Genomic DNA, 12,865 nt, shown 5'->3' on the forward strand with positions numbered 1-12,865 from the left:
AGAAAGGAAGGAAGGAAGAAAGAAAGGAAGGGAGGAAGAAAAGGGTAAAGCATATATGGCAAAATGTCAATAATTATTGAATCAGGGGTTCATTTTACCATTCATTCAAGGTGGTTCATTATGCCATTCTCTCAGTTTTGATGTGTTTGATAAGTTTTATAATAGGAAGGTTGAATATCTATTTTTGTTTAATGGGAGGATCACTTTATGGAAGCGAAGGGGAAGGAAACTTACCACGTGCAGCATTCCCATTTAGGCGGAGGGCAGGCCGCCCTATCCTTAGCCAGGAGGAGAGCTTGCAAAGGGTGGGCTATGTCATTAGATTGCCACCTGCTTTATTTACAGGACCTTTGCAGGTGCCCTTGGGGAATTCACCTGGACAGGGAAGAGGGCTTGTGGATAATTTACCCCTCCCCTGTCCCAAGGAAACAGGCACAGGTACCCCACTGGAACAGCTAGGCCTCAGACCAGGTTTTAAGGCCTTGTGGTCCTCTCCCCACCAAGTTCATTACATTTCTTCTGTCACCTCTATTTCATCCGTAAAGGAGAGACAAGACCACAGGCCAAACCCAAGTTCTCCCAATTACTCTGTTCGTAATCTCAAGCCTGGTGCCTTTGATCTTGGTTAGTTTATTCCCAATTCCCTCCACTCCCCACCACCACACACAGGTAACCCCTTTCATTAACTTCCTTCCAGACTATCTTTTTGTAAGTATAAGCAAATGCAAATATACATCCTCCAATAGGCTTAAAACTAACAACAAAGCAAATTGAAAATAGAGAAAATTGCAGTGTTCCAGGTAAAGAGTGAAGTAAGTCTGGGAGTTGTTAGCATATAGATGGATAAGCTCTAGAGGCAAGGGAATAGAAGAAGAAGGAAAAGAAGGGAGAAAGAAAAAGGACTAAACTTCAGAGTCACCCAGAGGAAAAGAAAAAAGAGGCAGAAGGAAGGTGGGCGCCAGGCCCAGGCTCAGGTGCCAGGCCTCCGAGGCAGAGAGGTGCGCTCCGGCAGGCTGGGCAGCAGACGCCATGACACTATTCCCCTTTGGGGACTGCTTCGCCCTGGCCTTCTTCTCCCCTACTTCATCATCTACAAGTGCAGCAGGCTGTCCGAGTACAGCGCCTTCTGGAAGTGCGTCCAGGCCGGGGTCACCTATCTGTTCGTGCAGCTGTGCAAGATGCTGTTCCTGGCCGCTTTCTTTCCCAGCTGGGAAGGCGGCATCTATGACTTCATTGTGGAGCTCATGAAGGCCAGCGTGGTTGTGGCAGACCTGATAGGCCTAAACCTTGTCATGTCCCAGAATGCCGGCAAGGGGGAATACAAGATCATGGCTGCTACCCTGGGCTGGGCCACCGCCAAGTTCATTATGTCCTGCTACATCCCCCTCTGGGTTGGAGCTCAGGCACTGAGTTTGACTGGAAATACATCCAGATGAGCATTGACTCCAACATCTGTCTGGTCCATTACGTCGTCACATCAACCCAGGTGTAGATGATCACATGCTATGACCTGTACCACACTTGCCAGCCAGCAGTCCTTCTACTGATGTTCCTTAGCATCTACAAGACCTTTGTCATGGAGATGTTCGTCCACCTCTGTTCCCTGGGCAGCTGGACGGCACTGCTGGCCCTCAGCACCCTGTCCCTGTATGTCGCCCTTGTCAATATGCACTCCTAGGTTCGGTGTCCCAGACTTTCACATACCTTCTCCCCATCTCCAGGTTTCAGTGAAGTAAACAGTATTTGCAAAGTTCCCCCCCGCCAAAAAAAAAAAAAAAAGGCAGAAAGAAAAACCCAGAGAGAATATTTTAAGAAGAGAGGGGTAAGTAGTCAATTGTGTTGTCTGCTCCTAATATGTGAACAGATCTGCATGAACCACCCTGGAAAGATAGCCACGTTTAAGAGAGAGTTCAAAGTAAAATATATGTTATGACCCTACTTTTGAAAAATTGATATGTATATACACATGTTCAGTGAGTAGAAAGAAGTCTAGAAGACTCTAGAAAGAGTAGACTAACAGGGGAAACCCTGGTGAGCTTGTTTGTGGGAAAAGGTGGCCTTTTTACCTTGCACACTTCAGTTTTGTTTGCATTTTTTACCACAAGAATGCATTCTTTTGGTAAATAAAAAGGATTTGTAAAAGGGGGAAACTACTGTTTAAAACCATCTATATTCAAATTTTCTGTGGAGTAGAGAAGGTGATTAAGAACGTTGGCTTCAGAATCTAATAAACATGAGTCTAAACCCCAGCTCTACTCCATGAACCAGTTAACCTCTCTGAGCCTCAGTTTCCTCATCTGTAAAATGGTGATTATACTGATAATTACTTCAAAGGATTGCAATAAGGATTAAATGGGGAGCATGAGTAAAGCATCTAGTACAATGACTGTCATACAGAAAAGGCTCAATTGATATTAGTTATACATATATAATATATATATAATTAAGTTATATATTATATTAGTTTTATATATGTAATAAATAAAATATCTATTACTAGATCAAACCAGCCAATCAGAGATGTACTCATTTGGACAACATTATTTTGGTCCCTCTAGAACTGCTGTCGCTGAAATGCATTTTCTGTGTCGTGCTTTGGTTGTTATAAGAAATGGTGATGTCAGCCACTGTTATCTATTGCCAGGATCCATCCCATAGAATCACCTACCGTACCAGGGAACTCAGGAGGGGCCTGTGTCTGCCCAGGGAGTGTACAAGATGGTCCTCAGCAGAATTTCCATGTGTTTTTATAGTTTCTCTCATTCTTTTCAATTTCTATTTTTGTGTTTTACAATGCACATAATATATTAGTTCATCAGTGCATATGTATAAATATAAACAAATATACCTGTATTGGGGAGTTTAACAATTTTTACCCATGGAAGATTAACTTATAAAGTTTGAAAAGCAGTGTCTTCTTGATGAGTTCTCTCAGACTCAAGGTTACAAAAAGCTGCATTTCTCCCAAGGATTTGGTTTATTGTTTCTAATAAATACAATCACTCCTGTCATTAAATGCCTTCTCTTCTTGGCTTTGACTGCTAGAAACCTCAGAGCCAGATTCATAACCCAGCTCTACACACAGAATGTCTGTGGTTGGTATCCTGAGGGCTGTGGTTATGAGCACAGCTTTTTTTTTTTTTTTGCAGTGCGCAGGCCTCTGTTGTGGCCTCTCCCGTTGTGGAGCACAGGCACCAGATGCGCAGGCTCAGCGGCCATGGCTCACAGGCCTAGCTGTTCCACGGCATGTGGGATCTTCCCGGACCGGGACACGAATCCGTGTCCCCTGCATCGGCAGGCAGATTCTCAACCACTGTGCCACCAGGGAAGCCCCTGAGCACAGCTTCTGAAACCACATTGCCTGTGTTCACATCCCACTGTGTGAACTTGGGCAAGTGACTTAACCTCTCTGTGCCTCCATTTCCTCAAATGTAAAATAATTATAACCTCCCAGGATTATTATAAAGATTAAATGAGGTGATGCATGTAAATCAATTAGAACAGTGCTCAGCATTAGTAAGAACTCAAATATTTTTGTTGTTATTATGGGCTCTCATTCCATGATTTCTTTCTTTTTTAAAAAATTTTTATTGGCATATAGTTGCTTTAAAATATGGAACACTTCACAAATTTGCGTGTCATCCTTGCGCAGGGGCCATGCTAATCTTCTCTGTATCGTTCCAATTTTAGTATATGTGCTGCCGAAGAGAGCACTCTCATTCCATGATTTCTTTACCCTTGCTTTTCTTCAGTCCCATTTCTGCTACTCTTTATGTATTTCAGTAAGGTACTTAAAATCCTTTTTTGGAAAGAGTTTAAGCAAACAACCGTATGAATTTTTTTTTCTTAATATGCCAGGCACTGAGTTAGGTTCTTGAAGAATACAAAGATAAAGAAAAGATTGTGGGAATTCCCTGGTGGTCCAGTGGTTAGGACTCCGCACCCTGCCGAGGGCCCGGGTTCGGTCCCTAGTCAGGGAACTAAAATCGCAAAAACTGCTCAGCTCGGCCAAAAAGAAAAGATTGTTTCTGCCTTCAAGGAAATGTTCAGTCTAGTGGGGAAGACATACATACAAATAGCCATAAACCAAGTACAGGATATGGAAAGCCGTGCAGGAGAGGTGTGCAAGTGCTGTAAGGACACGGAGTAGATGAGATCCGTGAAAGCTTCCTAGAGGAGGTGGCATGGGGGTTGCACGGCCCAGGAAACAGAGATGATAGAGCAGAGATTACAGGTGGAGGAAGTACTGGTGATCTAAGGCGGACTCTCCAGGACCGATGTGCTACCCACAGTGCTGGTTAAGGTGGATACTCAATAAGTCCCTGTTTTTGACTGCTGTACTTGATTCAAGTGGTGTGAAAAGGAGGAGGAAGAGACAACAGGACAAAGCCCAAGAGCACCTCCTTTTTTCAAGGGAAGTGAAAACGAACGGGAGCAGAACCAAATCCTCTGAGGTGCGAAGATAAACTCGCCAGCCAGGCCAGGAAACACAGATGTGAAAACCAGGCTCAGGCAGTTGCTTTGAGGGAGGAGGGAATGGAAAATTTGGGGTGGGAGATTGGAGGGGTCTTCTGCCTGCGTCCATTTGCAGTGCAGAACAAATGCCCAAAGCCCATAACGTTTCCTTTTGGGCTCAGAGATAGAACTTTCCTTTCCTTTCATGGTGTGGCTTCAACTTCAGGCCTTCCAGACCACTTTTGGGCACACTCTTTTAAGGTGTCCTATCATCTCTAAGCAGAGTGATCCCAGGTAACTTCAGCCACACATTCCCTTCCTCTGAAGGTAAATGAATAGTGAGTCTAAAAATGAGAGCCCTAATCAGTTAAATCCCTGCCCAAAAGGTCCCTAAGAAGGGACAGAGTGTGGTAAGCAAAGTACAAAATATAGAGTTGGACAGAACTGGCTTTTAATTCTGGTTTCTGACAAGATGCCAACCCCGGTATGCCCCAGGTTCCTCATCTGTAAAATGGGTATGTGAATGTTGGCCTCAGGCTTGTTTGGATTACAGGACACCATATATACGTGCCTGGAACTCAGCAGGCACTAAGATTATCTCTGAGCTCTTTCCATTCCTGAAAAGAAAGAAACTACCACATGTTAAGCACCGCCACTGTGTCAGGCGCTGTGCAAAGTGCTTCGTTTGTGTTCCCATTTACTAATGAGGTGGTGGCCCACGTCCTTCAGAAGGTGCAGCAATGCAGGCTCTTAACCTTCCTGCTGCCCTTGGAGACTTCATCTCCTGAAGTCAAGTGGTCAACTTCTAGAACCCCTACAGGTGTCATCAAAAAGTTTGGCATTGCTCAGAGCTAAACTCAACTAACTCAGTGCTTACAGAAGGCTAGTGATAATTCAAGGCGATCCAGCCCCTTTCTTTTCCCAGAAAGAGCAGAGTAGGTAATATCTGTTTAGATTTCATGTAAAGAGGTTACAACTTGATTTTCCTTTCTGAGTCAACCTTTCCTTCCTTCTGTTTTTTTAAGGTAGTGTTTCCCAAGTTGGCTGCTCATTGGGATCACCTGGGGAAGTTAAAAAACTCCCTCCCACCAACCCACCCACCCCAAGAGATTGTGATATATTGATACATGGTCTGGAGTGGGCCTGGGCCTCTGGATCTTTTTTTTTTTTTTTTTTTTTTTGCGGTACGGGGGGCTCTCACTGTTGTGGCCTCTCCCGTTGCGGAGCACAGGCTCCGGACGCGCAGGCTCAGCAGCCATGGCTCACGGGCCCAGCCGCTCCGCGGCACGTGGGATCTTCCCGGACCGGGGCACGAACCCGTGTCCCCTGCATCGGCAGGCGGACTCTCAACCACTGCGCCACCAGGGAAGCCCCCTCTGGATCTTTTTAATTCCTGGGTATTCCAATGTGCAGTTAAGGTAACAACCGCTGTCCTAAATCCTCAGGTTAAAAGAATTATCTATCTACCTTCTACCTTAATAAATACATTTTTTTTAACAAAAAGGAATGACATTTATATATTGTTCTGCTACTTGCTTCTTTTCACCCAACAGTATGTCATGGATTACATTCCTTGTTGGTACATATAAAATTAGCTCACACCTTTTAGCAGCTGCAGAATATCTGATTGTAGGGATGTACAATAATGTATCTAATCAACTCTTTGCAGTTGGACATTTAGGTTGTTTCCACTTTTTCCCTGTTACAAACAATGTGAAAAGACATATTTGCACACATTGTACAAACATTTCTGTAAGATTCACAAAGTGGAAATGCTTAGTCAAAGAAGGTAATATGTAGAGAAGTATTTAGATACTTACGTATTTATTTCTGTGTTTTGGTAAATGAATGAAGGAAGCACTTTGTGTTGTCACTTGCTGGGTACGTGCAGTGCATATAATTATTGTGGCTAAAGTGGCTTCTGAGCCCTTTAAGGGATGGGACTGCTGGGCCCTTTGAGGACGCCAAGGGCTGGCTGGGTTGACTGAAACCATGATCACCTCCGTGGCTGTATTTCAGCTTTTCTCTCTAAGGCAGGATGTGGCCAGGTTCCAGAGTTTTCATTCCTCTCCCTGCAGGGTGCCTTTTGATGTGTTGGCCCATATCCTAGGAAGTTGGAGGCGCCTTGGGGGGCTATCAGAAGATGTGGAACATGCCAGTTAGAATCAACTGGCCCTCATTTTGTCTGAAACTTGGCCTCAGTCCACAAGGGCAGGGCCTGCAAGAGATGGAGGAGGGTCAGGGAGCAGCAAATCTGAGCCAGACCTGAATCTCCACAGGGCTTTTCACAGACGTGAGGAATAACTGTCCCTTTTCCTGGCCTGTCCTACTGAACCACTATTGGAAACAAAATGTGGGCTTCTATAGGAGGCTACCTAGGAGGGCAAGGGGAGGCCAGGTGGGGCCAGCCCTAAGGATCAGGAAAGATCAGGATGATGGTCTGTCCGATTTTAGAGCCACCTGGTAAACAGGTAAACAGCAGGGACTGAGGGATTGTGCAAGAGAGTTTGAGGAAGGAGTTGCCCAGTCGGTCCTCAGACTCACAGTCAAGGTGGGGGGTATGAGGAGACCTGGGTTCATATCCTGGCACTACTGCTGACAACTGATAGGCCGCTGACTGCGTGGAGGCCCGGGGGGGACACACCTCTCTTGTCTGAACCTCTTTCCTCATCTGGAAAATAGGGTCCACACTTATTTCACCTGGCGTTGTTGTGAGAATTAAATGAAGGAACAGAAGGTCAGGCATTTTGCACTGTCCCTGGCACGCAGTAGGTGCTCAATAAATAGTAGCTGGATTTATCAGTGGATTAGGGAGCTATGCAAGAAAGATAGGGACCCATATCCTACGAGGAAGTCACTCTGTGGGGCCTGGAATCAGGCTTACAAGGAACCAGGAAGCAAATTCTGGCTGCTGCTGCTGGGCGGGTGGAATAAATCGTCCCGAACAAAGGGCCTGCACCTTCAGCCCTAGATTCTAGGATGTGGACCCAGCATGGAGCCCCATCTGTATTCCTGCTGCCCTGGCTCTCTGCTTCACAGGCAACTGCCCTCAACCTCCAGGGAACTATAAGGAGAGTCCCAGGGCCTAGAGGACCTGTGGCCCTGGCCATGGCCCTAAGGGAGAGGGGAGTGGGGGGTGGGAGGGAGGCTGTAAAAAATGTAAATGGTGCGGTGTGGAGCGGCTCCAGCCGTCTGACACTCCCCGGAGCTGGCAGGAGCCCGGGGAAGGAGCCCCAGGCCCCGGGCGCCTTTTGTCCCGCGGCTTGGCTATGTAAAAGGTGGGGGAAGGGGCAAGAATTCGTGGAACTTGTCCATTCATTGGAGCCCCCGCTGCCCGCAGGTGCGAGATGGGGGAGGGAGCTGCAGACTCCGCCCTGGAAGGTTTAGAAATGAGAATTTACAACTCAGCATGCAGTGGACGACAAACAGATTCCTTGGGTTCCAGCCTCTAAGGCTGTGAACCTTCAGGCCTGCCAGACTCCATCTCGCTTAAAATTGAGGCCATCAACTGGTTCCCTGCCCTCCCCCCCCAACCGGGCTTCCGAACTCCCATCTCGTCCATTCCCCAAATCCCCACTTTCCAATCTGTTTCCCCAGGCCTGCTCGTAAGGCTGTTGGATTTTCTGAGGTTTCTGTTTGTTTTTACTTTTCCATTCCTATTTGGCTGCTTGGGGTTCACAACTTCCAGGGCCTTCTCCAAAGCACCATATTCAAGCATTAGATACTGCTTGAACCGAAGTCCTAAAAAAAAACCAGTGTGAGGAGAGGAAGGACTTGGAAGCATGCAAACCTGGGTCCGAACCCTGCTCTGCCCTCCCCAGCTGAGTGCGTTCCAGGCAAGTTACTAACCTTTCTGAGCAGCAGTTTTCTATAGGTAAAATGGGAATACTGTGTTTCTGCTTCTAAAGGTTTTTGACAAATTAAGTGCTGAGTTAATGTTTAGGAAATTCTTAGCACAATGCCTGGCACAGGATAGGTATTCAATGAATATTAAGTTATTCCCTTTTAATAACCATAGGAAAATAAGGCAGAAACTCCCTGCAATGTTGTTTCAATTTTTATTTCCCTGTTGCTAGAGAGATTAATCTTTTTTCGGTGTGTTTTTTGTTTAACAATTGATGGGACACCTTTATGCATTCTGGAATTCTTTGTTATACAATTTGCAATTTTTTCTGTTGGCTGTCACCTGCTTTTGGCTTTTTGGTATCTTTCAACATACAGAGTCTCTTTTTCTTTCTACTCAGTGTATGCCCAAAACCGCCTTTAGGGGCTGGTCCTCTATAGGCTGATTTGCTTGGAGGTTTGGGGGTCTCGCTGACTGCTTTTGGCCAGTATCCTCCTCAGGGCTTTCTCGGGCCCTCCGCTGTTCTCTAAAGGAACGTGAAAACCTGCTGCTGGTGCTACTTGACTGATCCTGCTGTATCCCAGTTTTATCCCAAAACGCACACACTCCGCCCTCTACTGGTTTCTGGAAGGATCACATCTTTCTTTTACTGGTTGCTGATGTGGGGAAACTCCAGGATCTGACTGAGAAATGAGTGGCTGAATGAGAATTCGGATCCTCCATTAACCCTCTTTGGGGCCCAGGACTGAGTCTCAAACTCTCTATACTTCACCATCCTAGCCAGCTGCCCAAACTCACATTAACTGACCACTTAACTGACGCCTTCCTGAGAAGCTCTGTAAGTCTAATTTGATGGATTATACGTTAATGCTCTAGAAGAGAAGGAAATTAAAACAAACGTTACGAAGCCGACTATCTCATTTATTGGGCACTTACCATGTGCCGTTCGCTGTGTTAAGTACTCTACTTGAAGACCTTATTTAATTCTCATGCCAATGAGGAAAGCTCAAATTTCTCCATTTTATAGATACAGAGACTGAAGCTTAAGGGGGTTTTATGCAGCTTGGCCAAGGTTACCAGCTGGAAGTTTGCCAGATTGAGCAAATATACATATAGGAGCCCAGTTAAATTTAAATTTCATATAAATAATGACTTTTTTTAGTATCGCAAATATCAAATATTTCATGTAATATTTTATCTGGCAATCCCATCCAGATGGTAAGGGGTGAATGTGGACTGGACCCCAAGTTTCCTGATTCTCTGGGCTTCCAGTGGTAAGACCATGGAATTCTTTGAAAAGGGAAGAAACTTCCTGTGCTAACTCCTGGACTCCATCTCCACATACTGACTAGTATGGACGTGAGGCCTTCTTAACAAGCATCTTCACCCTTAAGCCCCCACTCCTCTGAACTGAGATCACTTTTGTATGTATCAGGCTTGTACATTTTGATGCCCATACTCAGCTGTCTTATGGCTTCTAATATTCTTAATAAGTTTTTATATTCGTTCGATCATCCATCCATTCAACTCCTTGACAAATACTTATTGTTTGAGGGCCTGTCCTGCCAACTAAGAATAGAAAGATGAATTAGACAAATTAGACACAGTTCCTGTCCTTGAGGAGCTCCTGCTTCACTGCAGGAGACTGACAAGTAAACAGACACAATTAGGTGGGTGATGGTCTGGGTGGGCTGTGTTAGAGACTATGATAGATGGAGGTTTGCTCCAGAAGCAGAGGGGCTCACGGTGGGAGCAGTCAGACACAAAACCCAGGAGATCAGCTTCAGCTGAGTATTGAAGGGTCAACAGTTTTGTTTTCCTCTGAAGGGGGAAACAAATGATAATAAACTTTAGCCAGTGGTTACAATCTGCAATAAGAAATGAATTCAGATGAAGAAGAAAGTGAGAACTTGGGCTCCAGAGCCAGACATCCTGGTTACATCCAACTTCCCCCACTTACTAGCCATGTGACCGTGGCCATGTAACCAACCGATCCTCTCCATGCCTCAGTTTTAACTTCTGTGAAGTGGGGAAATCACTATAGTCTACCTCATTGGTTTGATGTACAGGTTAAATTAAATAATACATACAGGGAATTCCCTGGCGGTCCAGTGGTTAGGACTCTGCGCTTTCACTGCCGAGGGCCAGGCTTAATCCCTGGTGTGGGAGCTAAGATCCCGTAAGCCACACGACTTGGCCAAAAAAATTCCATATGAAATGCCTAATGTAGCTCCTGAGATGTAGTAAGTAGGCAACAGAGATTAACATCAACGATTTTCCCCTCTCCACTAGATCTTCCCTTCAGCCTGCAAATGTGTTGTAATATCTTTCTTTGACCTCATATCTTCCTCTAACTACTGGTATATTATCTGTTCCCCTCTTATGGCATAACTCTTTGAAAGAATTGCCTGTAACCCCTACTTCCATTTTATCACCTCTTTCTCTCTCCCAAACCCACTCCATGGAGCCTGCTCTTGTCAAGGTCACTGACAAGCTCCGTGATGCAATCCCAGTGGGCAATTCTTAGCTCACCTGCATCCCCTCAGCAGCATTCAACATAGCTGAGCCAGCCATGCTTCTTGAAGTGCTTGCTTTCCTTGGCTTCCAGGACACCACACTCGTGTTTCTCCTCCTACCTCCCTGCTGCTCCTTCCCCATCTCCTTTGCTGGCTCTCCCTCCTCCTCTCCAACTAGATATTGGATTCCCAAAGGGCTCAGTCCTCTGACCTCTTTGCCTCTCTACCTGCCTTTACTCTTTAGGTGATCTCTTACGAGGTGATCTCTTTCTCTTACGATTTAAAATCCCACCTTTCTTCTGATGACCCCATATCTACAGCTCCCGCTCAGACATCTTTCCTGAGCTCCAGACTCAAACAGACGATTGCCTAAGTAACATCACCAATAGGCATCTCAGATTTAACCTGTTGATAAACACACTCTTGATTTACCACCTGTTCCCCACCCAGAATCTGTTCTTCCCCCAGAGCTCCCCATCTCAGTAAATGCTACCATCATTCACTCCGTTGCTCAGACCAAAAACCTTGGAATCCCTCGACTCCTCTTTCTCTCATTCCCCACATCCAAACGCAAATCCTGTTGGCTCTACTCTCAAAATACATCCCTAATTCAACACTTGTCACTTTCCCTAAAGCAAGATTCCTCAGCTTCGGCACTTTGGACATTTTGGAACAGGTAATTCTTTGCTCTGGGGAGCTGTCCTGTGCATTATTGTAGGATGCTTACCAACATCCCTAGCCTTACCCAGTAGATGCCAGGAGAATATCCCTGGTGGTGACAACCAAAAATATCTCCAGATATTGCCAAAAGTCCCTGGCCTGGGTAGTGCGGGGTGGAGAGGGTGGGGCAAAACACCCTGGTTGAGAAACACTTCTCTACAGCTTCTACTCTGTAATCTCAACAATTACTACCTCTTACTTGAAATACAGAATTGCCTCTTAACTGGTTTCCCTACTTGCATTCCAGCTCCCTCAGAATCTACATGGCTCCTTCCCTCATTTCACTCAGGGTTGCTGTTTAAACCCAACCAGAGACACCTTCCTTGATCACTCTCTCCCAAGGAGCACTGCCACCCGGATCCCCGCAGCCTGTGTGACGGACACAGAGGTGTGCAGCCCAGAGTTCCTTCCTTGAGGAAAGATTGTCACCCCAGCTGCTCGGAGTGTAGTAAGCAGACAGCCTTCAGCTGTCAGCCCCTTCAGGGATTGCCTCAGCCACAGAGCGGACTTGCCCAAGGTCATGACCTTCCCTAGGCAGCCCGCATACAAGAACTGAGTGGGGCTAAGCAGAAAGGAGGCAACTCAGATGGGCCATTTTAGCCCTCGAGCTCCCCATGGAGTCTGCTGAGGCTGTCATCCGAGCCGCCTCTCAGCCTGATTTCCCCCTGTGCCCAATCCTGCTTCCTTCCCCACCCTGCCACACATGTGATCCTAGAACATTCTCTCTGGCCACTGAGGTGCTAAACATCTCAGGGTGTGCATCGCAAAGGATTTAACCACCCGCTATGGTTTTCTTAACGTTATGATTTACATTTCATATCATTTTTTTGGTTTATCATATGTATCTTCTTAAGGTCTTCTTTTGTTTTTAAAGATTTTTTGATGTAGACCATTTTTAAAGTCTTTATGGAATTTGTTACAATATTGCTCTGGGCTTTGTTTATGTTTTGGTTTTCTGGCTGTGAGGCATGTGGGATCTGAGCTCCCCGACCAGGGATGGAACCCGTACCCCCTGCACTGGAAGATGAAGTCTTAACCACTGGAGAAGTCCTTGTATCTGCTTAAGGTCTTGAAGGCGGGGACTTTTTGTTTTGAAACTGCTGTATCACTAGTACCTAGAACAATGCCTGGCGCATAGAGATTAGGTGCTCAGTAAACATTTATTGAAAGTTGAATGAATTATTTTCGTCCGCCTCAGCTCCTCACTCCTTTAAGTTTACTCTACAATCAAGGAGCTGTCCTTGGGTGAAATCAAATCAACCCTTGGGTGATTTCTAATATGAAAACTTCAACTTTTTAACAGACGTACAGCTCAGGGGGCAAATCTTTC

General features: G+C 45.8%; 1 pseudogene across 1 annotated transcript; it reads left to right on the forward strand.

The window, feature by feature from the left end:
• The first annotated feature begins 1,029 nt into the window (after positions 1 to 1,029).
• On the forward strand, positions 1,030 to 1,678 carry LOC307182734 (BOS complex subunit TMEM147-like; annotated as a pseudogene). The gene has a single exon. The product of its transcript is annotated as a BOS complex subunit TMEM147-like (transcript).
• Positions 1,679 to 12,865: the final 11,187 nt, after the last annotated feature.

The sequence above is a fragment of the Stenella coeruleoalba genome (assembly GCF_951394435.1).
Source record: "Stenella coeruleoalba genome assembly, chromosome: 2".
Taxonomy (NCBI): Eukaryota; Metazoa; Chordata; class Mammalia; order Artiodactyla; family Delphinidae; genus Stenella; species Stenella coeruleoalba.